The sequence below is a fragment of the Ceratotherium simum genome, chromosome 2 (genome assembly GCF_057802395.1).
Source record: "Ceratotherium simum simum isolate JZ-2026a chromosome 2, ASM5780239v1, whole genome shotgun sequence".
Lineage (NCBI taxonomy): Eukaryota > Metazoa > Chordata > Mammalia > Perissodactyla > Rhinocerotidae > Ceratotherium > Ceratotherium simum.
The window spans coordinates 36,998,052-37,025,636 of NC_141901.1; the positions used below are offsets into that span (position 1 = coordinate 36,998,052).

A 27,585-nucleotide genomic window follows, 5' to 3' on the forward strand; every position below is an offset into this window, starting at 1 on the left:
CTTAAATGAGTCTCAGATTTCAAAGTGGAAAGGCAAGTCACCCAGCTGATGGGGTCGAAACCTTGTTTATGACTTGTTTTACAATTTCCAATTCTTTCCATGAGACTTCGTTCAGTCTTGCATTACTCAATCGCCTCTGGCTAGGAGCAAAGAAATTTACCTTCAGGAGGTGAGCAATGACTTTACTCTCCTGCCTATGTATTCCTTGAGGCAAACTTTACCTTGGAATGTAAGGACAAATCTCACTCATCTCCTCCATGCCCTAATCTTTGAGGCTAACCAGACCACCTAATACTTTCCTTTTTGACCTTTCTATAGAATAGTAAAATAGCTAAAAATGGTATATCATGGCACCGCACAGACTCTTGCACTACAGCTCTTTACTGCCCATGGGTCCTGTCCCCATGCTGACAACAAAATAAAGGTGCATGAACAAAGGAGCGGCTCGTGTCTGAAAATTCTTTTTCGACTCGTGACTCAGTGGTCCCACATCACAGCCACTTCTTCCTCCTTTCCTGTTCACACATGGCACATGACAGGAGGAGATCTTGGAAGAGACGTCTATCACTACCAGTACCTGACCACACCTCGTGGATGGAGAAAGATTGTGAAGTTGCTTGTGTTTTCAATAGTGTGTGATACATTACCAAGTTGCTAACAGTTGACATACCACAGGCGTAAAATCATTATTCACATGTAAGTTCTTCCTAGAGTATTTGGAAATGCATTTTGCACTAGTTAACCTCTTGCCTATGATTACAGTCCATTACTTCTATGATTCAATTTCATGATTACTCTCGACTCAGAATTATTCACAGATAAACACAAGTGAGTAATGAGTTCATATCATCACGTCAATGAATCCTTCAAATTCTGGAAGAGCACTGAGCTTCTAGAAGGGTTGAGGACCTAAAAAATACTTTCTCTACAATTTTTTTGTCTATATAGTACAATGGATACAATTTAGAGAATTGTAACCCTGAGATGTCAACTAAATGGAACCCATCAGAATATAGTATTGTGATAACTCACTATCTGATCTGAAGAACAAGGCCATGAAATGAAAAGGAATCCAAAGACCTGTTGCATTTAGTAGATGAGTCGAGGTTATCTGAAGGGAGAAGAAAACTGATAAGGTTAATTCAAACTAGGTTTGTGAAGGAGAGAGTTGAAGTCTGGATTTGAAAAGTGTCTGAATGTGCTGGAGTAAGTCAAGGAAAATCAAGGAGGATCTGGCATGAGTGCCACAAAAAATGATGAATTTTCACAGTTCTTTGTTACAGACCTTAGCGCTGCTTACGTGGATACATTGAGCTGTCTTAACGTAAAGGGTACAGAGGGACATTAGGACGGTCAGAGGGTCCCATCCAGAGACCAAGAGGCAGCAGTCACATGACAGAAATGTCTATGAGTCAGGACATTTTCCTCTTCTTCTACTGGAAACTAACTTATATGGATGATACCCCCTGTTGTTTCTACAGCAGAAAATACATACATTACTGGCACAAATAAAGAGAAGTTGGAACAATGCTCCTAAATCTATGTTGTGCAGTTGGAATTTTAAAAGATAGACCAAAGAAATAGAAAACAATAAATGGCCCTTTTCCTGACTCTTAGTGGCCAAACAGTTGGTGATTTGGGCCATCATAGAGATATAAAGTGATTTATGAGGCACTCAACAGTGTTAAGGAACACTGTTCTTTGAGAATTTGTGAAGCTTCATTGTTATAATAAAATGAGCCAACTGGGAAAAGAGCCAAGTGGGAAATGAGAGAGCTCTTAACATGGGGAAAAGTGTCTGGAAAAATCTACAGGATATCCTGTCATCTCAAGTACTATTCCAGAAGATCACTCAAAATCTTCAGTGAAGAGTCCACACCAGGTTGGTGTCCTATGTGTAGCCAACATCAGTGGTCTCCTAAGGAGAGGAGTTAGAGCAAGTAGAAGAGCAATTACACCAAGAAATAACAGTCAAGTCCTTAAAATTCTACATCAAACCTCGGGATAAAGGTATAGGGGTAAGATCTGTAGTCTCAGAGAAGAAAATGGACGAGACAAGTGTGTTGGGTATAGTCAAATGAAAACTCTTCACCTCCCACACCTAAGGGCCAGCAAACCTAAGAGTGAGAGAGCCCGAGCTGGCCAAGTGAATTTATGCATTTACCAAATTATCAGCCACCTGAATTAGTCTCTTATAAGAACCAACATTTGGCTGTATTCATTTTCTTTGTTTTTGTCAGTTTTACTGTTTGTCTGCATACTGATTACTGTTTGTTTGCTTTGTCTGTCTATCTGTGTTTTACACCACCTAAAATCAATTTGTGCATTGTTTTCTGCTTATAGCTCTGTTATTTCTTTTTATTTTATTTATTTTATTTATTTTTTTGTGTGAGGAAGACTAGCCCTGAACTAACATCCAATGCCAATCTTCCTCTTTTTTTGCTGAGGAAGATTGGCTCTGGGCTAACATCCGTGCCCATCTTCCTCTATTTTATATGGGTTGCCACCACAGCATGGCTTGACAAGCAGTGCATCGGTGCACTCCCGGGATCCGAACATGTGAACCCAGGGCCACTGCAGTGGAGCGTGCACACTTAACCGCTGCGCCACTGGGCCAGCCCCTATAGCTTTGTTATTTCTCTACACTATTTATTGTTTGCTTTGCTTTCTTTTTTTTTCAGTGTTGTAAGATGTAAATTTACAACAATTACATTAAAATTCTCTTCTTTTTTAATATAAACACTTTTATATTAAGAATTTTTTCCTGTAAGTACTACTTTTGCTTTGTTGCCTAGGTTTCATGGGATGTATTTTTATTGTCCCTAATATTCCTTGGCATGTATTAACTAATGGCGTATTTTAAAATGTGCTATATAATTTTGAGATATTTGAGAATTTTCTAGATATCTTATTGTTGGTTTCTGATTTAGTCCTGTTGTGGTCAAGAAACATACTCTAAGATTTCAGATGTGAATTTTACTGTGACTAACTGTAAGTGCCTGCTTATGTTTTATTTTGGTGAGCATTCCATGAACACTCAAAGACAATGTGTAGTCTTCAATTGTTTTTATGGTGTTCTTTAAGAGAAAATTAGATCACAGTGGTTGAATGTGGTTTTAAAATATTTTAGTATCCTTTCTGATTTTTTTCTTCTTCTTCTATCTATCATTATTGAATAGGAGATTTTAAATATCCAATTATTTAAATATCTAATTATGATGGTTGATTTGTCTTACACTACATTCAGTGCTGTTAGTTTTTGCTTTATAATATTGAAGCTCTGTAATTAGGTGCATTTATGGAATTCTTATGACTTTCTGATAAATTGGTCAAGATATTTTCCAAGCTTCTCTTGTTGTCAGGATTTTTACTTTTCTCTGACTCATATCAGGGTGTGGTTTTAGGCTTTGTTAGGATGGGTTTTATAATAGTCTCCACTCTAGTGCTTGGCCCTTACTCCTAAAATTCAATCTTTCTGGTGTCAAGCTGGATGGCAAGAGTAGTAAATATATGTCTCTACTTTAGTAACCTTCAATGTCTCCCAGCACTGTTTGCTCTCTTGTACCTGAATTGTTTTTCTTTTCCAGCTTTATTAAGGTATAATTGACATATAAAATTGTGTAAGTTTAAGGTCTACAATTTGTTGATTTGATACACTTATGTATTGCAAAATGATCACCACCATAACCTTAGCTAACACCTCCATCATGTCAAAAAATTGCCATTTCTTTCTTGTGATGAGTACATTTAAGATCTACTTTCCTAACAACTTTCAAATATATGATACAATATTGTTAACTGTAATCACGATGCTATGCCTTAGATCCGCAGAACTTATTCATCTTGTACCTGGAGGTTTTTACCAATATCCCCCCGTTTTCCCCACACTCCAGGCCCTGGCAACCACCAATTTACTCTCTGTTCTGTGAGTTTGGCTTTTTCAGATTCTACATATAAGTGAGATCATACAGTGTTCGACTTTCTCTGTTGGAATTATTTTACTCAGCATAATGTCCTATAGGTCTGTCCATGTTGCCGCAAATGGCAAGATTTCCTTCTTTCTCTTGGATGAATAATATTCCTGTGTGTTGTGTGTGTGTGTGTATGCACTTAGGTTGTTTTCATATCTTGGCTATTGTGAATAATGCTGCAATAAACATGGAGGTGTAAATATGTCTCTTTGATATCATGTTTTCATTCCTGTGGATATATACCCAGAAGTGGAGTTGTTGGATCATACTATAGTTCTATTTTTAATTTTTGAGGAATCTCCATACTGTTTTCCACAGTGGCTGCACCAATTTACATTCCCACCAACAGTATACAAGGGTTCCCTTTTCTCCACATCCTCTCCAACATTAGTTATCTCTTGTCTTTTTGATAACGGCCATTCAAACAGGAGTGAGATGATATCTCATAGTAATTTTGATTTGCATTTCCCTGATGATTAATGATGCTGAGCATCTTTTCACGTACCTGTTGGCCATTTGTACGTCTTCTTTGGGAAAAAAATATATTCAGTTTCTCTGCCTACTTTTTATTAGATTGTCTGTTTTTGTTATTGAGTTGTATGAATCTGTTTATATTTTGGATATTAACCCCTTATCAGATATATGGTTTACAAATATTTTCTCCCATCTCACAGACTGCTTTTTTGTTTTGTTGATTGTTTCTTTTGCTGTGCAGAAGCTTTTTAGTTTGATGTAGTCTTACTTATTGATTTTTGCTTTTATTGCTTGTGCTTTAGGTATCTTATCCAAAAAATGGTTGCCAAGACCAAGGTCAAGGATCTTTTCCCTGTGTTTCAGAGATTTATGGTTTTGGGTCTTAAGTTTTGATCTTTAACTCATTTAGAGTTCATTTTTGTAAAAGGTATAATATAGGGGTCCAATTTCATTCTTCTGTATGTGGTGATCCAGTTTTCTCAACATCATTTATTGAAGAAATTACCCTTTCCTCATTGAGTATTCTTGGCTCCCTTGTCAAATACTAGTTAACCATATATGCGGGGGTTTATTTCTGGGCTCTTGCTTCTGTTTCATTGGTCTATGTGTCTATTTTTATGTCAATACCATACTCTTTTGACTATGATAACTTTGTAGTATAGTTTGATATCAAGAAGTGTGGTGCCTCCAGATTTTTTCTTCTTCCTCAAGATTACTTTGGCTGTTTGGAGTCATTTGTGGTTCCAGACAAATTTTAGGATTGTTTTTTCTATATCTGTGAAAAATGCCATAGGAATTTTGGTGGAGATTGTATTGAATCTATTGATGACTTAGGGTAGTATGGACATATTAACAATATTTATTATTCTGATCCACGAACACAGAATATTTTTCCATGTGTTTGTGTCTTCAATTTATTTCAGCAAAATCTTATAGTTTTCAGTGTACAGAACTTTCACCTCCTTGGTTAAATTTATTCCTAAATATTTTATTTTTTTGATGCTATTGTGAATGGGATTTTTAAAAAATTTTTTTTTCGGATATTTTGTTGTTAGAGTACAGAAATGCAACTGATTTCTGTATGTTGGTTTTTGTATCCTGCAACTTTATTGAATTTGTTGATTAATTCTTACAGTTCTTTTGAGGATTTTTAGGATTTTCTATGTATAAAACCAAATCACTTGCAAACAAAGACAATTTTACTTTTTCTTTTCCAGTTTGGATATCTTTTATTTCTTTGTTATGGCCTGATTGCTCTGGCTAGGATTTCCAGTACTATATTGCAAAAGAGTGGGCACCCTTGTCTTTTTCCTGATCTTACAGGAAATGCTTTCAACTTTTCACCATTGAGTATGATGTTAACCATGAGTTTGTCATTTATGGTCTTTATTATGTTGGGGTATGTTCCTTCTATACCAAATTTATTGGCTGTTTTTTATCATGAAAGGATGTTAAATTTTGTCAAATGCTTTTTTTGCATCTATTAACATGATCATACCACTTTTAATTTTTCATTCTGTTAAAGTGGTGTATCACATTTATTGATTTGTGTATGTTAACCATCCTTGAATCCTGGAGTTAAATCCTGCTTGATCATGGCGTATGATTCTAAAACGTGCTGTTGAGTTCAGTTTGTTAATATTTTGTCGAGAATTTTTGCATCTTTATTCATAGGGGATATTGTCCTGTAGTTTTCTTTTCTTGTACTGTCTTTACATGGCTTTGGTATCAGGGTAATGCTGGCCTCACAAAATGAGTTTGGGAGTTTTCTCTCCTCTTCAATTTTTGGAAGAGTTTAAGAAGAATTGGCATTAAATTCTTATTTAAATGTTTAATAGAATTCACCAGTGAAACCATCTGGTCCTGGGCTTTTCTTTGTTGGGAGATTTTTGATTATAGATTCAATCTCCTTACCCATTATTGATCTATTCAGATTTTCTATTTCTTCATGATTCAGTCTTGGTAAGTAGTATGTTTCTAGGAATTTTTCTATATCTAAATCCAATATTTCTATTTGATAAATTTCTAGCTTATCCAATTTGTTGGCATATAATTGTTCATTGTAGTCTCTTATGGTCCTATGTATTTTTATGGTATCAGCTATATTGTCTCTTCTTTCATTTCTGATTTTATTTATTTGAGTCTTCTCTTTCTTACTTAGAGACGCTAAAAGTTTTTCATTTTTTTATCTTTTCAAAAAACCAACTCTTAGTTAAGTTGATCTTTTTTATTATTTTCCTATTCTCTATTTCATATTTCTGCTTGGATCTTCATTTCCTTCCTTCTGCTAACTTTGGGCTTAGTTTGTTCTTCTTCTTTTTCTAGATCTGTAAGTTGTAAAGTTAGATTGTATTTAGATCTTTCTTTTTTTCTTAATATAGGCATTTATCTCTATAAATTTCCCTCTTAGAACTGCTTTTGCAACATCCCATAGATTTTGGTTTATTGTGTTTCGTTTTTTTTTGTTTTTGTTTTAAGATCTTTTTTTTTATTTTCCTTTTGATTTCTTCTTTGATCTCATTGGTTGTTCGGGAGTATGTTGTTTAACTTCCACATATGTGTGACTTTTCCAGCTTTCCTCCTGTTATTGATGTCTAGCTTCATACCATTGTGATTGGAAAAGATACTTGGTATGATTTCAATCTCCTTAAATTTGCTAAGACTTGTTTTGTGGCCTTTAACATAATCTGTTCTGGAGAATGTTCTGTGTGAGCTTGAGAAGAATGTGTACACTGCTGCTGTCGGTTGAAATGTCATATATATATGTTTTAGGTCCAATTGGTCTAAAGTACAGTTCAAGTCTCATGTTTCCTTATTGCTTTTCTCTCTGATGAGCTACCTGTTGTTGAAAGTGGGTATTTAATCCCCTTCTATTAATGTATTGTTGTCTATATCTTCCTTCAGATTTGCTTAATATATTTAGGTGCTCTGACATTGGGTGTGTATATATTTATGATTGTTGTATCTTCTTGATGAATTGACCCTTTCGTCATTATATAATGATCTCCTTTGTCTCTTGTTAACATTTTTTACTTAACGTCTATTTTGTCTGATCTAGATATAGCTATGCTTTCTTTTGGTTTCCCCTTGCATGGCTTATCTTTTTACATTCTTTCACTTTGAGCCTACATGTTTCACTAAAGCTGAGTGAGTCTCTTGAAGACAGTGTATAGTTTGGTCTTGTTTTTCTTTTTATCCATTCAGCTACTCTGTGTCTTTTGATTGGGGAAATCAATCAACTTACTTTTAGATTGATTATTGATAGGCAAAGACTTACTAATGCCATCTTATTATTTTCAGGCTGTCTTGTTCCCTTGTTCCTTTCTTCCTCTATTGCTTCCTTCCTTTGTGAACTGGTGATTTTCTATATCAGTAAGTTCAATTCCTTCTCTTTATCTTTTGTGAATCTACTATTGGTTTTGCTTTGTGCTTACCACGAGGCTTACGTAAAACATCGTATAGATATAACAGTGGATTTTATGTTGATAACAACTTATCTTCAATTGCATACAAAACTCTTCCTTTTTACTCCCCCTCTTTGATGTTTTTAATCACTGTCACAATTTACCTCTTTTTTTTATTGTGTATTTATCAACAAACTACAGTAGCTATAGTTATTTTTATTACTCTGGTTCTTTAACCTTTATACTATAATTAAGTGGTTAACACACCACCGTATTACAATATTTGAGTATTCTGCATTTGGCTATATATTTACCTTTATCAGGCAACATGGCAGTCTGATTCGTCCTGGCATAGACCCCACAGCTCATTATACGCTCATTGTAATACATTACCATGGTACCTAATACACCCACCAGTGCCATGACAGTTTACAATTGCCATGGCAATGGCAGGATGTGACTAAAGAAAGACAGGAGGTAGCACACTTGTTCTCCTGAAAAGCCTGCCCTGTTCCCCAAACACCATGAATATTCCTCCCCTTCATTACTTTGTCCCCTTATAACAGCTGCTTACTTGCCCAAAGAGCCTAGAAGTTGATTTGTGAACATGGTTCCCACTTCTCCATTCTTTGGCCACTGAATAAAAGCTTGTGCTGTTGAATGCTCAGTTTTAATTTTGTTTCAAATCCTTGACACTGAACAGGAAAGAGCTCTATGAGGAGCAGATGGATTGTAGGTACAAGGCCCACCTGTGGGCCCCTCCTCAGAGCTCCTCCAAATGTGGGTCAGAGTCCCACCAGAGTGAGGTGAAATTGCTAACAGTAGCAACTGCTGTCTCATAGGCCTCATGTTGTCTCATCCACATAGCTGTAACCATGGACTCAGCCAATGAATGGGCCACCTCTATATAGCTCCCATCTTTCCTGAATCACTGAGAATTGGAGCTCTGGATGTGTGGTGTATGCATTCCTTTGTGCAATAGAAAGGGAGTGTGATGCTATGTAGAGTCAAGCAGATTTGTCTCCTATGGAGTTCTTGACAACACAAATCAAAACTAAATGTGAATGAAAATAATGCAAGTCCAAATACTGACATATTCAGGCACATTCACATGCACTTAAATTGCCTGTTTCTAAGTCAACCAACTTTGCATTTTAATCTAAGCAACAGCAATTAAACCAAGAAAAGTGTTACTCAGTGTACTCTTCCATATAATGCCAGAAAAAAAATATATACATAAAAAATGCAAAAGTGATCTGGCATTCAGCAACAGAAAATCTTTCAATTTATGGGTGTTTTTCACACCGAAGTTTTCATTTTCTGTATTTACAACTGAAGGTCACTCATTATCTGGCTCCATTTATTCCTCTCTAGCCTCATTTTCCTGCACACTTCTCTATCTACCAAAATTTAATCTGTATACAGCTCATTAGGCTGCTTCACACTTTTGAGTATTTACATGAGAAATTTCCTCTGCTTAGACTCTCAGTTTCTTTATCTTGAAAAGAATAATGCTATCCACTGTAGACTGATTCCTCATAAGGTGCCAGAACTGCAATAAATAATGTCTATGCATTCTCATTTACCTTTCAAATCATCTCTATAAGATAGAGAGTTCCTGTATTTCAGAAAAACCCATTTAAGCTATTGCTCCAATATCACGCAGCTAATGAGCTAAAGCCAAGATTCAAACCAGGTCTTGAACAGTAGGTGACATTAATTCCCTGCCCTGCTAATTTCTACAAATCTTTTCACATTTAACACAGGTTTCATATCTTTTGAAGTCTATATGGATGTGATTTTCTTAATTTATTTTTTTTAATCTTCCACTTAAAATATAAGTACAAGGGCATTGTTTGAATTCTCATGACTCCTAGTGTATTATGTATGTGTAAATCAGGAATCTTTCACAAAGCCTAAACCATATTATTTTCCTCTCTGAAAAACTAATATTTGTCTATCCATCTCCCACCTGGATGAAACTGAATTTCAGATGTCAGCTTTGACTGCTGGTCTGTTGTTCTCAGTCGAAAGCAGAAGAATCAAAGTTTATCTCCTTTTACACATATGATATTGTGTCATTTTTCATTTCACACTATATTCACATTTAGTATATTATCCTTAATTTTATAGATTGTGGCCTTCCTATTCATTGTTTCTACAACATAAAATTCACATACGTTTTTTGAGAACATGGTCAGTAACTGCCACATATAAGAAAGATGCTTGTGAAAGTGTAAATACAGGGTAACTATTACAAATACAGTTACACATGTACCTTAGGCTACATCTTCTTACAGAGCCCTCCTTTTAGGAAACGACTTTCAAGCTTCTCTTGCACAAGGTTTTTCTTTGCTTGACATTTCTGGAACAATGAGTTATCTTCCTATTTTCTGCTGCTTCCACCTCCAGGGTGGCTGAGCTTGTTAAAGTTCTTGTATAGAAAGATGTCGGATATCCTTTGGGGGGAGGTTTATGCAAGAAGAATAGATATCTGCTACAATTATTCACTCAGTAAACTATGAGGAATCTGCATAACATCTATGCTTTTAGTAACGAATTCCTCTATCTACCTTCTTAATGTACTGAGTCTTCTCCAATATCTGTTCCTTTCCCAGACTTTAGTCCTCCAGCTAAAACTCTTCAGTTTCTTGCTCAGCAAGGCTATCTCTCATCAATTCTAGAATTGTGTTTCTAAATATAATCTCTTAAAAAGAGTGTAAGGAAATAATAGAGATAAAATTAAGGGGCCGTCCTAGAAGACAAATATAATGGGGATATGAAGCTTTTGGTCATATAAGAAGTGAATGAGGGGCGGCCCCGTGGCTTGGCAGTTGAGTGTGCACTCTCCGCTACTGGGGGTCCCGGTTCAGATCCCGGGCGCACACCAATGCACCGCTTCTCCGGCCATGCTGAGGCCGTGTCCCACATACAGCAACTAGAAGGATGTGCAACTATGACATACAACTATCTACTGGGGCTTTGGGGGGGAAAAGAGGAGGAGGATTGTCAATAGATGTTAGCTTAAAGCCGGTCTTCCTCAGCAAAAAGAGGAGGATTAGCATGGATGTTAGCTCAGGGCTGATCTGCCTCATACACATACACACAAAAAAGAAGTTACTGAGTTGAGAGCAACATGTAGATGGTTTAATGGAGTTAAAAGCCTTGCCCTAACTAATGGGAGTAGATAGCACTAATGTTCAAATCATATTCATAACTGTTGGATGCATTTCCATCCCAGGAATAGTAGCCAATCCATTTCTTACTCTGATAATGTCACAACCACAATCCACGTATGGTTGGGAATATGTTATTTAAATGAAAATAAAATGATTGGGATTACAGGTTTCTGCTTCTGCATGTAAGGAGTTTGGAAGTCACTATTCCAGTGAAAAGCTGAACAGCCTGAACATCAACAAGTTTTCTAGCATCTGTAAGAGATCAGAACACAGGGCAAACTGCTGCCCCAAGATTGGAGAGACAGAAATATGGAATACAAGGAGTCACAGCTTAATGGAGTAGTGACTCAGGAGTGGAAACCACTATAAGAAACACCAATGGAGTAGAAAACCTGAATTGTAATTGACCAATTGCTGCATGCTCCATGTGGACAACTCTGAGAGTTCAAATCTCCAGGGGAACCCAGTCATGGGGAAGGGGTTCCCACAATTACGTGAGATATGCCTCCAGGAGCTTGACCTGGTTCTTAAAGTAAATACTGGAGAAACTTCATGTTTCAGGCAGGGAGAAGGTAAAAGGAAACATTTTGAAATATACCAGAGCACTCTGTTCTTTTTAAAAAGGCCTATCCTCAAGGGAAACTTGTTACTCAGAGAATATCTAACTCCAGCCCACTCTAGCCATCCTTTCTCCCCTAAGCAGGGAGAAAACACTGAGAAACACTTGTGAAGTTCACAATCCAGTGTCAAAGGCTCGCTAAAAGACTGAGACCTAATCCTAGAACTATGGAATGCTTCCCCACCCACTATGCATCACCACCACATTACTGAGAGCTTATTTACTGCAGTTCTTTTTGCCTGGCACACCATATCTTGCTATCAAGAAAAAATTACAAGGGATACCAAAAGGCAAAAAACACAATTTGAAGAGACAGAGCAAGCATCAGAACCAGACTTGATAGGGATGTTGGAATAATCAGACTAGAAATTTAAAACAACTATGGTTAATATGCTAAGGGGTCTAATGGGTAAAGTAGACAGCATGCAAGAACAGATGGGCAATGGAAGCAGAGAGGTAGAAATCTTAACACAGACAAAAAGAAATTCTAGAGATTAAAAACACTATAACAGAAAGAAAGAAAGCCTTTGATGGGCTTAATAGTAGACTGGACATGGCTGACGAAAGACTCTCTGAGCTTGAGGATATCTCAATAGAAACCTCCAAGACTGAAAAGAAAAGAAAACAAAGACTGAAAAAAATAGAACAGAATATACAAACAAAACACTATGGGACAACTAAAAAAGTTGTAACGTAAATGTAATGGGAATATCAGACTGAAAACAAGAAGGAAAGGAACAGAAGAAATATTTGAAACAATAATGACAGAGAATTTCCCAAAATAAATGTCAGACACCAAAACACAGATCCAGGAAGCTCAGAGAACATGAAACAGGATAAATGCTGAAAAAGAACTACACGTAGGCATATCATCTTCAAACTACAGAAAATCAAAGATAAAGAAAAATCTTGAAAGAAGTCAGAGGAAAAAATACTTTACTTATAGAGGAACAAAGATAAGACTTACATGTGACTTTTCCTCAGAAACCATGCAAGCAAGAAGAGAGTGGAGTAAAATATTTAGCTTTTAGAGAAAAAAAACCATCAACTAGAATTCTGTAAGGTGCAAAATGAACCTTCAAAAGTAAGGGAGAAATAAAGACTTTGTCAGACAACCAAAAACTGAGGACTTTGTTGCCAGCAGACTTGCCTTGCAAAAATAAATGTTAAAGTAAGTTCTTCAGACAGAAGGATGATGATATTGGTCAGAAACTCAAATCTACATGAGGAAAGGAAGATCATCAAAGAAGGAATAAGTAAAGTTAAAAAAAAAAAAACTTTTATTTTTTGTTCTTAATTGATTGAACAGATAACAGTTTGTTTAAAATAATAATAGCAATAATGTATTCATAAATATATATATTTTAAACCGGTGTAATTTAGTTGGAGAAGGAGACAACAAGGGTAAAAGTCAGATTCCTTTAAATGGGATAATCTTTTGAAGTAAAGCATAATCCTTAGCAAGAGCAACGTAAACCAGTGATAATGATAACATTATTATAAAATGACTTAAAGGAAAAATTAGAACAAATAATAAATTCAAATGTATCTTTTAACTACTTAAATGACCAAAGAAAATAAAAAACAGTGAGGAAAATATCTTGAATAGTAGTGAAAATGGAGAATGGTGACCACCACAAACCACAAACATCAAGAGTTTTCGGTTGTAACTTGTGTACCTAGGGCCATTTTGAGTGTCCAGATCATGGTACCCATTGTTATCAAGAAATAGTGCTGGGTTACAAGAAGTGAGGAAGACAGGTATTAGTAGGAACTCCCCTCTCCAAAATCCTTTAATGTAAACAGTCTCAGGGGTCTCTGGCTAAAGCCATGGGCTTGAACGTGAATAGTTAGCATTTTTCAATCTCAAGGCTCTGGGAGCTAGCATGCTAACAGAAAACCTGGGAGCAAGTTGGTTTATTTCCATTCTCTTCTCTCTACAGTGTCCTCTGGTCATATAAGTTGCATCAGAATACTTTTTGGAGAGAACATTGCCTAATATGTGGGAGGCAAAGTGTGAGCCATGAGCTTCATAGAAACAAGTCTGAGCTGGGATACTACACATGGTGACCACATGTGGGTGATTCATCCGTACTTGTATCTGACTTCTTATCAGTGTGAATAATTTACCATAACACAGAAAAGCACTTTTCCTCAAGCAAGTTAATCAATGATAATAGAGTTATACATGAGAATAACAACAGTAACAGTGGAATACAACTTGACAAAAAGGTACAGGACCCATAAGAAGGAAATCCTGCAGCTGCTTGCAGGGACACAATAGAGCAATGGGGAACACAGGTATGTTCATTGCAGAAATAGTTGTAATAGGAGATATTGGAAAGTCATACTGTGGGATTTTTTTTTTTTTTTTGTGAGGAAAATCAGGCCTGAGCTAACATCCAATGCCAATCCTCCTCTTTTTGCTGAGGAAGACTGACCCTGGGCTAACATCCATGCCCAAATTCCTCTACTTTATATGGGATGCCGCCACAGCATGGCTTGACAAGCGGTGTGTCAGTGCGCTCCTGGGATCCAAACCTGTGAACCCTCGGGCCAAGGAAGCAGAGTGGATGCACTTAACTGCTGCACCACCAGGCCAGTCTCCGATTTTTTTTTTTAAATAAATTTTAGCACATCCATATTGTTGAGCATTTTCTACTCATTAATTACTTTTTTCTATATTTATGGAGTTGGAAGGCTGGTCATATTGTTTTAATTTTTTTATTTTTGTGAGGAAGATCAGCCCTGAGCTAACATCCATGCCAATCCTCCTCTTTTTGCTGAGGAAGACTGGCCCTGGGCTAACATCCGTGCCTGTCTTCCTCCACTTTACATGGGATGCCACCACAGCATGGCCTGACAAGTGGCGCATTGGTGCCCACCCGGGATCCGAACCCCGACAGCCAGCAGCGAAGCGTGAGCACTTAACCGCTATGCCATGGGGCTGGCCCCAGAAGGCTGGTCATAATAGGTCAAAAATAAAATGGACTACAGAGTATTAATTATTGTACAATACCATTTTCAGAAAAATTATGTATTTATATAACATAGGAGAAAATCTGAAAGGGTTTGTAGAAAAATGTGGTACAATGTGGATGCTGGAATTTTAGGTAATGTAAATTTAATTATTTTTGGCTTAAGGGGTTTGTTATCTGCAAGAATCATGTATTAATTATGTAGAAAGAAAGTAAGAAAGAGAGAGAAAAGGAAAGAACAAATTGTAGTTGATGTGGTTTTGCCTCTCTGGCCCACTGTAATTTTTTTGGGGGGGGAGTCAGTGGAGAGGGCAGTTTGTGCCTCCCCTTACAAGCTCCTCTGTGCCCCTTGGCTTTTTTTAAAAAATTATTTTATTGAGGTCATATTGGTTTATAACATTGTGTAATTTCAGGTGTACGTTATTATATATCAGTTTCTGTATAGACTGCATCGTGCTCACCATCAATTGTCTAGTTTCTGTCTGTCACCATGCATATGTGACCCTTTACCCCTTTCGCCCTACCCCCACCCCTTTCCCCTCTGGTAACCGCTCATCTATTCTCTTTATCCATGTGTTTGTTTATATAACTTTTCCTTTCATCATGTATTAAGGAAAAAAGATACTTTATTTTAGACTGTGTCATAGATATTTGAATGAGTTATTAGACTTGCTCTGATATTAGTGGAATATAATAAGACACTGGAAAGTTCAGATTTCAGAGTAATATTATCTAATAAGAAGTAACAAAAACATGAAATTATAAAACACGTCTGACTTCCTTTCATTCCAGTCTTGATGAGTGATCTGTCTTCGGCTTGGATTTCCACCAACTCCTCAACTCTCCTCCCTTTCCCACCACTGTGTGTGTGTGTGTGTGTGTGTGTGTATGTGTGTGTATTGTGGCTGGACAGCCTTTCAAGCACAATTTACATGCCACTCCCTTACCTAGATTAGATGACTTTCATTTATGCTTCACTTAGACACTGTGAGATTCTTATCTTAGTACTTGGTATTCATTAGGTCATTGCGTAAAAGTATTTATTCATAGCCTGCTATGAAGCAGACACTGAACTAACCACTGCGGTATAGTGGTTTAAAAGGCAGACAGGGTACTCCTACTCTTGAAACTTATAGTCTGGGTGAAAAGACAAACACCCACTAACTATAGTTGTTCTAAGTGGTAGAAAAGGAAAAAAAAAAACACAGTCCTACAAAAGCAAACACAAAAGGGGCTTATTCTTGCCTGAGATGAGATCTAAGAGAGAATTTCCTGAGGAGAAGACAATAACACTGGGACCCAGAGGATTGATAGGTTTGGTCAACTTAAGAGATTTCCAGATAGAGGAAGCACGATGAAAACCCTGAAGAAGAAGGGAGCAGGGTGTGTCGAAGAAATTTTAATAGATTAGTGAGCAAAGAGAAGTACAAAAAAGCAACAATGAATCCAACTGTTTGTTTTTGTGGACGCTGTACATCTCTCTCCCTCCTCCAGAATGACACAGACAGAAAACTTTCAGTGGCCAGAGACAATGTTAAGTTTGTAAAGTATCATTTTTAGCAAAAGATTAATCGTAGCAAATTCTCAGTGTGTTCATTTGAGTAATTATCCGAGTTATTTTTAGATAGATGGGATGAAATGCTCTTTTGAAGTTTAAGCCCTATGTTAAAGAAAGTGGATTAAAAAAGAAACAGAAAGAAAATGCCCCAGTTAAGAGAAAATTCCCCTGTTATCTTGTGGTTACCAATGAGGTACCCAAACCTTTCTTGTGGAAATCCCCACAAGTCTCACTCCACTGGGAATGTGTTCCACAGTAGTCTAGATTTTGAGATTTTTTTCAGAAATGCAGGAATAACTGTTTGTTTTGTACTAATAGAAAGATAAATTAGTGAAACCACCCAGAGACTGAACTGTAGGATGTTATAATTTTGTGAAAGACTAAGAAAATGGAGTATTTTGAAAGATAACAAGGAAAATGGGCAATGATTTGGGTCACTTAAAAACTTCCTCATACTGTGCTATGCCCCAGGGAAAGAGAAGTTATGAAAGAACTCTGAGACTCAGCCCATCAATGTTCAGAGATTTTGATACCCTTAGCCAGGGAACTGAACTGTTTCTTTCCTGTAAATATCTGAGTCACAATGAAAAAACATAGTAGAGTTATTCTCTTGTTCTTTTGCAACATGTCTGTAACTGAAAGGAATTCCAATATCTGAACTTACTCATCCAGGGGCTTAAATGCCCCTTGAATGAAGGTAAAATGCTCAAAGGGCGATTTGAGTCATCCAGCTACTTCTTCCTTCCCTGTTCTCAGAGTGGCAGTGGCAGGAGGAGATCTCGGTAGAGGTATCTATCCCTACCAGTACTTGACTGCACCTCCTGGGTGGGAGCAGGTCTGCTAAGAAATCACTTTTGGTTTAAATTGTACCTGAAGCATTCATGCAGTTATTAATTTTTGACAAACTTGGGGCCTGACAGAGGTAGAAGGTCATTATGAATATATGGCTCCTTCCTCAAATACATTGAAAGAGTTTGGCATTAGTTGCCCTCTTGACTATGACTAGGCTACATTACCAAGATGACTAAATTCATGATTACTCATATTTTGTTGCATAGTTCATGGGTAAACACATGTGGATTGTAAGCTTATATCATGTCAGCATCGAATCCTTGCAAATTCTGGAAGAGCATTGAACTGCTGATAGAGTAGAAGGCCTGATAAACCTTTTGTTCTGCAGTGTTATTTCTGTGAAGGACAGTGGATGCACTCCAAAGGACCATAAGGGCTGAGATGTCAAATAAAGGGCACCAATGAGCAGACATTACAGTGGTAAGCCCCAGCTGGTCTGCGAGGGTAAAGCTATGATTGGAAAAAACCTCCTGAAAGACAGCCTATGTTGGTCAATCATCTCAGGCTGTGTAAAGAGAAGAAGAAAGTTGATTGTTTTAATCCAAACTTGGGTCATGGGGCAGATAGTTGAAGTCTGGATGTGTAACCTATTTGAATAGCTCCTTATTGCTGAAAGCAGAAGTAAGCCAATATAAAGCAAGGAGGACATGGCTTTAAGTTGCTGCTCCTGTGGACTCGCAGGGCTGGTATTAAAGTAATGGAGAGAGAGAAACTTTAGGGCAGATCCGAGAGGGCCCAATCCAGAGATAAGGGAGTAGAAGATAAACGGCAAGAATGAGCATGATTCAGGACATTTTTCTGCCCTCTTCTTATAATCAATTTGCGTAGAGGGATAATCTCTGTTGGTACTCTAGCAGATAACACACAAATTACTATCATGAAAAAAGGCAATTCAGAACATTGCTCAATAATTCAAAGTACTGTACAGATAGAATTTTAATAAATGGACCAAAGAAATGCAAAAAAAAAAGAAACATGCATTTTTCCTGACCTTAGGCAGTGGCCAAACAATTGATGATTTGAACCATTACACAGAAAGCTCAGAGTGGGAAATGAGACAACTCTTAATAAGGGGAAAAGATATCTCCATAAATCTGCATGATCTGCAGTAATCTCAGTACAAATTCACCAAGTCATTGAACTTCCTCAGGGAAGAGTCTTCACCAAGTTGATGCCCTAACAAATCAGTCTAGCGGATGGGGGAAGTCTTCTATGAAGAAGGATAAGAGCAAGTAGAAGAGCAATTATACCAAGAAACAGCATTCAGGCACTTTAAAGTCCATGTTAGGCCCAGGGAAAAAGCTATATGGGTGAGGCCCACAGTCTCAGAGAAGAAAATGGAAGCAGGGAGTGTGTTGAGCATGCTCATATTAAAAATCTTTCTCCATCTCCTTATCCCTAAGGGCCAGCACAAAATCTTTCAGTGTGGGAGCCTAAGTTGGCCAAATTGATTTCTGCACTCACTTAGTTTTCACTCACCTCCTCCTCAACGATAAGGCAAACAATAAGCCTCTCAGTTTGCCTTCTTGGGGAAATTGGGTTCATTGCTCAACATAAGGCCTGTGGATGATAGTATTTCCGTAAAGTCACTTTAGCAAGATTAGAATAATAATTTTAAATATATCTTCTACCTACTTAAATGACCAATAAAAATATAAGGCAAAAAAACACAACTCAATAGCCCTAAAATTGCCTTGTGGCATGTTTAGGCAGGCAGGGTCTTAGAAGGTGTTGCATAGGTCTTTCCAAGCTCATATGCATTGGAAAAGTAGAGATGTCTTGAGATATCCACATGTCATTGAAGTAGCAAAGAGACAATGAGCTTGAGGTGGCAATGACTATACAAGGGCTTCATCTGTGGTCACCTGGACCAAGATGGCAAACAGACACAGGCTGCTAACTCTGCCCCTGAGGCTCCCCGGATAAAACTTGGAGAAACTATAGAGCAAAATTTGGATTTTTAGATATAACAAACAAGCAAAAATTTATGAGAAACCCCTATCTGTAACAAAGCTTATCTTGAGATGGTGGTAGAGGCTGCAGCCTGGGGCAGAGGACATCTGGGGGCTTCTTTTAGAAAATAAAGAAAAGTGATTTAAATTCTGCTCTTGCCTGTCCCTCATGTTACCTTGGGGCAATCTTTGCTTTTGCATTTCCTATATGTACAGGTAACCACTTTAGAGAGCCAGATGCTGGTATCTGGATCGAATCAGGACAGAGCAGAGGACAGGTTGGGATAAGCAGCAGACAAAATAGGTGTGACTTACTCTGGTTCTGGTGCATTACTTCCAAGGGAGGCTGACTTCTCCTAAAGATAATTCTCTTAAAGAATTTAAACTTTAAACTATGACCACTGATCTGTCTGACGTGGAGGGATCAACTGTAGTTTCATGGGACTGTGTAGTTCTGAGAGTTTTGGACCCCTTACTCCTGGGCTCCTCTTCCTTAATGTATGGCATTGACCCAACTTCAAATTTTGACTTTGGCCTTTCTCTCTACAGACCAAGCAAAGTAGTAGATTCCTCCATGGGTGAATGAGATCACAGGAAAAGCTAATTAGATGCCTGATGAGTATAGTTGTCTCAAAAAAAATGCCTCAAAAACTGCTTTGAAAGTAAAACAGCACACCCAACAACATATACCATTTAAACCAGAATGTTATAATAGATGGACCATGATTTTAAAATAAGCAAGCCAAATATACTTAATTAGCAAGTGAAACAAGGATAAGAAATAATAATATAATCAAGTGGAAGTATTCAGTAATTAAAATATAGGAGTCAAAATAAAGAACCCAAGACATGGGATTAATGATGGAATGCACAAGATTCATGCATTTCTTACTTAGTAAGAGGATCAGATTGAGTAACTCTCCCAGAATAAAGTGGCAAAACAGAAAAAAAGAAAATATGAAAGAAAGCTTAAAGGATAAATATAGAATTGCCATCATCCAAATAGTAGTAATCCTAGCAGAAAAGAAAAATGCAGGAGAGGAGAGGGAAAGCATATTTTAATAAATGATATAGATAAATCTTTCAGAATTAAAGAGAAAAGAATTACCTCAGATCAAAAGGTATGAAGTGTGCCAAATAAGGTGGAGAAAGAAATTCCCCCTTCTACACATGTTATGAGAGAGTTAAAGGGATATCAACAACAAAGGGAACTTTCTAAAAGCTTCCAGAGAGAAAGAACGATCACAAATGAAGGAACTCAGACTCAGATGGACAGCAGAATTCCGGACACTGGAAGAATATTTTAAGGCACAGGAATGCAAATAATTACACATAATTCCAAATCCCCAAAGCTCTAAATTTTATTCTTTTTAAGAATGTTTCAGTCAAAACTTATTTGGCTGTCAAGCCTGAACTGAATTGATGCCAGGCTATTTATAGCCACTATTTGTGTTTAAATTGAGAAGTGTTGGTCAAGGTCTAGCTGAGTATCTTACATAAATATGGTATATGCACATTCATTTTGCCTTCCTAAATCAGAATGATTCTGATTTTCAGAATCTATTAGGTCCCAAGTGTTTTAGTTAAGATATTGTGTACTGAAGCAAAATAATTTTGAACATAAAATTTTGTATAAGGCTAAATTGTCATTTCATATGTAGGGTATAATTCATTTGTTCTTAAGCATTCAAGGATTCTGAAAGTTTGAAATATAGAGACCTACTGTTAGAGAAGGTACTCAAGTAAGAAGAGAAGCAAATCCAGGCAATATCACAATCCTGTGAGGGCTAAGCATGATAAAAAAACTTAATAAAGTTAAAAATAATAAATGAGATTAAGGCCAAAGAAAGAAAATGAAGAAGGAAAACCATGGTGGCACAGAAGCAAAATTCTAGATTATACTAACACAGTAGGAGAGGAACAGAGCAAGACCAGGGGAAATGAGAACCAGCTAAAGTTCCTGATTTATTAGAAGAAAAATATAGAAATCAATTTTAAAAGAGCAAAAAAAGTGTAAATGAAAATAGAGAAAATTTGTTCAAATTAAAATAAAAAATGACATGTTAGAATATGGTCCTATTTATTAAATACTGTACTATATGTAAGTAAACTAAACTCACCAGTAAAAAGACAGATATTGTATGATTGATTTTCTAAAATAATTTAGCTATATGTTCCTTATAATATTGTATAAAAGAGATCTATCTGAAGCATAAGGAAAGCAAAAGTTAAAAAAATAGGAAAAGTTACAGCATGCAAATAATAACCAAAGAATACCAGACAAAATAGACTTTAAGAAGTAAAAAATATTTTTAGAGATAGGGATTGTCACTATAATGATGAAAATTTCCATTCACAAAGGAGAAAGAATGATTATAAATATCTCTGAATCTGATAAAATAGCTTCAGCATATAGAAGACAAAACTTTATAGAACTGCAAGGAGAAATTGACAAAACTGCCATCAAAGAGATTAGAGATTTCAGCACACCTGCTACACGCAAAAATCTAGCAGTCTAAAGTCAGAAAATATGAGGACAATCTGAACAGTACAATTGGCAAGCTTGATCAAATGGACTTGTATGGAATTCTGAACCCAATAATCAGCATATACACATACTTCTCAAATACACTGGAACATTTAGATATAGTGATTATATACTATGTTACAAAACAAATATCCACAAAAATTTAAAGAATAGGTGTCATCAGGATCTAACAATTTCTCCTTGTTTTCTTTCATACTTGACATTCCAAGAAATAAGCCATGACCCTTGGAAAAGCAGTAGAGAAGCTAATAATGTCGGAAATTAAGTTTCTGTCACCTAGAGTAGAATTGAACTTTAAATATAAATTAAACCAAGATATGCAAAAATATAGTGGTCATTTTTCTTACAAATCTAAGTTGATCAAGAATTTTTCAATTAGGAATTGTGTGTATGTGTATGTGTACATGTACACATGCATAGAGGGAGGGAATTTGCATCATACTGCATGATACAGCTGGTATCCTGATGCGTTTTTTCCTTCATATGGTATTGTAAATATTTCCCATGCCCTTTTCTTTTTTTCCAGACAGAAACTTCCCCAGCCCGCAAGTTCTTTCCTCATTCTCCAGCCTGAAAAACCAAAATCATCTCTTGACTATCAAATCATGACATCCAACATATATGGAAAAATTTGAACCCCTTCTAGGTTCAGTCTGAACCAACTCCTATATAATTTATTTTTGTACAATTTATTTTTAGTCTTATTAAAGACAATATGCACATCCTTTTGTTCAGGTTTCATTTGCAGTGAAATAAAGATGGACACTATCCTTTCAGACAGATGACGTTTGAGATTAGGCTACCAGAGTATTCACTTTCATAAAATATATATAGTCAATACCAGCCCTTTTTCCCATCAAAAAACTCCATAACTGGTTCTTTTCTCCTAACATTCTGTGCACCAACTAGGTTTCCAAAACATTTTCTATAAAACTTCTCATAGTCCTTACCTTTTTGAAACCCTGAAACTTTTCTCCACAGTAGACTGGTCCTTAAGTTTATTACTATTATTATTATTATTTTTACTATCATTATTATTTTAGAGCTTTAGGGATATTTGTGGTCTTATTTTGTTAGAGCAGAAAACTATATTTAAAATATCTTTTTATAGACTAACAGCAGAATCTGACAATCTGGTGCCAAATTGAGCTGAAAGAAGTTATGAGAAGGGTGGATTCAAAACAGTGGCACAGTCTGGGTTCACATGCTTGATGAATGCTGCTCACCTCACACTGTGCTAAAGTTCTTAGTCTGTTCTATTAATAGGTCAACTCTTAACACTTTACTTCCTGTTAACTTAAAATTTCAGCCACACAGATAAATAAAATCAAAGAGCTCCTTCTTTGTTGTTTTATGTTACAAATATAGGTAGCTGGAGGGAGATCATCACATCAAGGAAAGGTCAGAAAGTCCTTGTAGCCATTGCATAAGATTCAGGTTGCCTTTATGGTAAACTAGCAGAGAGAAATCTTGAAGTATATGTGGGTCAGGCAGTAAATTCTCCCTACTAAACAGAGTAGCCATGCCTGATGGAGATCTCCATGGAGGCACCTCTCTCTACTAGTACTCTGCTGTACCTCTTGTAGAGGAGTAGATCTATTATAAATTTATTCTTATGCTATGCATTCCAGAAACAACCTGTTTTTATGTAATGTTTATGTAGCTGGGCATGACATAGGTAGATTACTTGGGACATATTTTTGTGCAAATTATATTAACCTTAAGATTATGTTTCATGATATTCCACCCCTCTGTATTGCTCACAGCTAAGGAGAACTGGGTGGTGGATTTAAATCGTTGCAGAAGACGTATGAATTCTGTAGGAGCCCAAATGGCCCATGTCTTTTCTTCAAGAATATCCCAGAAACCCCTAAGAGTAAGTTGAGGGCCTAGCAAAAGTTTGAGGCCCATTCTTATCTACATAATTGCAGAGAGGCTGAGTTTCTACTTTCATGAGTGAAATCTGCAGAATATCAATTATAAAATTGAATTTGTTGCTTGAAATTTTTCTACATTGGGTTCCTTAGGGAGCAGATCTTAAGAAAAGAATTTGAGAGTAAGTTTTTTGCCAGGAGTTGATTTCAGGAAGTACTGGTAGGGAGTAGAGATGTGAAACAAGGAAACAAGGGATGCTTAAAAGGGATTGATTTTCATGCAGGAGTCACTGTAGGCCACTGGTGAACTGTTGGAGACAATGTAGAAAATACCTTAGAATTATCCCAACCAAGGGTAAAGAAAGATACTTATATTCTAGTTTCCATCCAGTATTGCCTTTTCAGAACAGGTAGGTCAATAAGAGTCTATTAGTCTCCCTTGGCCTGTGGCATGTTGTGCATAGCCTTTACCACATCTGGTATAACTGAAGCAATCAGAGGAACCACATTTTTTTAATCCTCAAGAGACTACCAATAACATCCAGGAAACTTTGGCTTTATGTAGTGGCTAGGCAGAGGTAATACTTAACATTCTAGTTCATGCCGAAGACATCCTACTGTATGTGGACATTCTCTTGCTTGGCTTATGCCTGGAATGTGCTGAAAGTGCCAAGGAATTAATGCCCAAGGAGCAATGCTTGGTAACTGCTTGATGGTAATTGGAGCTAAAATAACTCAAACTGGATAACTCTGAGGTAGGTTTGACTTTGTCTCCTACATATCCCCAGTAGGCTTGAGTTGCCTACACTGGTAATCTGCTCAATAAGACATCCTTTATTGACTTCCTTCCCCTCCTTATCTCACTTCCCCACTCTCCTACCAGTGCTTCGTGGGACCAATCCCCAAATACACTTCTTACACTCTCTTATCTAAGTGTCTGTTTCTATTGGATATCAAACTAAGATGGTTGGTACCAGAAGTAGACTATAGATAGGATATTGGAATTAGATCTCCTTCTTGCCAGATGGAAACAAGAACTCCATTGCAGGTGAGAAGTGGAGTGATGACAAACTTTGGTATGCCATAGCATAAAAATTACCAAGTGAAGAAGGATAGAATATAGATGAAGGTAGACACACTGACATACACAATCACTTTAGCATTTGAGAGATATGGGGGCATTAATACTCATAAGAATTGAATGGTTGTATTTAACTTTCTTAAGGAAGACAAAGAGGCACAGGTCAGCCAACTGTCAAGTCAGGGTACTGTGTGGAAGGCAAAAGAGCTCCACATCCACCACTGAAAGAAACTCTCATCTCCTGCAACTGAAGAGCAGACTGCTGAAAATCTAATGCTGAAGACCTAATGGTGTGAATGTCAGAGTTATAAAGGAGGTTTACTTCAGAGACCTAGCAAATCTACTATGCTAAAATTGAGACCTTAATAGGAAAGGAGAGAGGTTCTGTGATCTGGGGTGGAGAGATATGGATGTACGGGAGGGATATGGATGTCAAATATCCTCAAGTGTTTGGGCTGGAACACATGTCCCTTCCAAGCTAACTATGTTCAGCAGCAGAGTTTATAAGGAACTCTTTGCACTAAATAAATAAATCTCAGTTTTGTAGTCTAGTTGGGTACTATTTGCACTCTTGTAGAGTGAGAATCACTATGCATTCAATGTATCACCATAGGGATATTTGAATTCACAGGCATATTGCTATAATCTAGTGAAATGGGATTGAATTTAACAAGCATTCAGACTACATTAATGCTATCGTGATAATTCCTACCTCAAAGAAACTCAGGGGGAGTCAAGACCATAATCAACAACGTAACAAAGAGAGACTGACCAAAAATCTAAGTAAAATCTAAAGTACTATTTCTGCTTTTGACCATGTCTTAGTAACAGAGTCAATAATTACCTACATACTGTAAAAAAAAAACTTAGAAAACTGGACAAAATTTTGGAAACAAAGATTTTTAGGCTTTGAACAACAGGTAGTGCAGGACTGAAATACCTAAGAGAAGGGAGACAATTGAGTGAGACCTATGACAGCTGCAGATTTTTGAGAGCAGTCTATTTTAAGACTGGTGCAGGTAGAGGGAACCCAAACAAAATTTGGTAATCTTGCTGTATAGACGAATGAGAGATTAAAGTTCAGATAGGCTGAGGTGGCTAGAATTTGCAGAGCAGAGTGCCATAGATGAGCGAGCTATGCAGAAAAAGCTCCAGAAATCTGTATGGTGTTCTTCAGTCTTTGGCTTAATATCACTCTGTATATCCACAGTAGAAACTGCACAAGGATGGCCAAAGAAAATCTTCTCAGGAAAGAACCATTATTAGGTAGCTTTTAGATGAGGAATTTCCTGAGCTCATACAGAGATGAGAGTTGTTTGATTTCTTGCTAGCCAGGCTAGATAGGCTTTATTAAATATACAGAGCCTTTGGTAGAGATCTTGGTCTCTCATTTGGTTAAGGCTTAAACATAAAGATACATTAGCTCTAGAGTCAAGGCTAATTTTTACCTGACATAAATTGACCCTAAATAGGAGACTCAAAAATATCAAACTGTTTGAAAAGAACGGTTTTAGATTTACAGAAAAATGAGGAGAAAGTACAGAGGATGCCCATATGCCCCCCAACCTCCCAGTCTCCCCAATTGTTATTAACATCTTATATTAGTGTGGTACATTTGTTATAATTTATGAGCCAATACTGATACATTGTTTTTAACTAAAGTCCATAGTTTACATTACAGTTCACTCTTGGTGTTGTACCCTCTAGGGTTTTTGAGAAATGTGTAACGACATGTGTCCACCATTATGGTATCATTCTGAGTAGGTTCACTGTCCTGAACTCCTCTGTGCTCCACTTATTCTTCCTCTTCCCCTCCCCCTGACCCCCTAGCAACTACTGGTCCTATTACTCTCTCTATAGTTTTGCCTTTTCCAGAACATCAATAAAGTTGAAATCATATAGCATGTAGCCTTTTCATATTGGCTTCTTTCACTTAGTAATACACATTTAAGATTCCTTCATGTCTTTTCATGATTTGATAGCTCATTTCTTTCTATTGCTGAATAATATTCCATCATATGAATTTACCACAGTTTGTTTATCTATTCACCTATAAAGTGACATCTTGGTTACTTCCAGGTTTTGGCAATTACCAATAAACCTGCTATAAACACTTGTGTGTAGGTTTTTTGTGTGGCTCCCTGTTTTGGCTCAATACAAACCAATTGGAGTCCATAGTGTTCTCTGGCCCCTTCTTGTTTGGGAGCAGAGTTATAAGTGATGTTTTTAACTCTTGTGAGATGATAGAAAATATTATCTGCCCTTGTTTCCTGGCACAGAGTTACTGAAACCCTTGTAATTTGTCATAAGAACCCTAGGAGCATCTCTTGTTCTAATATTTGGTCTTTGACGCTGTCTCTGACACAAGGCTCCTAAAAACCTTGTAAATTCCTGAGTGATAAGAGCACTGGGAATATCTTTTGTTCTATTGAGTTGACTGTGGGCGGGCTTCTGGATAGGAGCTGGTCACCAGAAAGTTGAAGCTGTGGTTAGAGGCTTGGAATTTTTAGCTCCATACCTCACCCTCCAGAGAGAGGAAAGGGGCTGAAAATGGAGTTTATAATTGATCATGCCTACATGAAGAAGCCTCTATAAAATCCCAACAATAGGGGGTTTATGGAGCTTCCAGGTTGGTGAACACATCTACATTGGGAGGTTGACGCACCCTAACTCCACGGAGACAGAAGCTCTTATGCCCGGGACCCTTCCAGACCTCACCCTATGTATGTCTTCATCTGGTTTATCATTGGTTAATTGAACCTGAGGAGGAAGTTGTGGTAACTTCCAATTTGTAGGCAAGTCAGACGGAAGTTGTGGGAAACCTGGGGACCTACTATATGTGATTGGCATCTGAAGTGGGCTGGGAACACGCTTGTGGGACTGAGCCCTTAACGTGTGGGATCTGACACTATATCCAGGTAGATAGTGTCAGAATGGAGTTAAGTTGTAGGATAGCCAGCTGGTGTCGTGGAGAATTGCTTTGTGTGGGATAAACAAAAACCACATATTTGGTGCCCAGAAGTGTCAGAAGTGAAGTATTCTATAGAAGGAATAAAAGAGACACACAGGAAAGAAAAATACAGGAGGAAAGAATT

General features: G+C 37.1%; 1 long non-coding RNA gene across 1 annotated transcript in view; it reads left to right on the forward strand.

Moving 5' to 3' along the window:
- LOC147917893 (uncharacterized) overlaps positions 1–27,585 on the forward strand; it is a 43,676-nt gene that overhangs the window by 1,388 nt on the left and 14,703 nt on the right. The window lies entirely within an intron of this gene.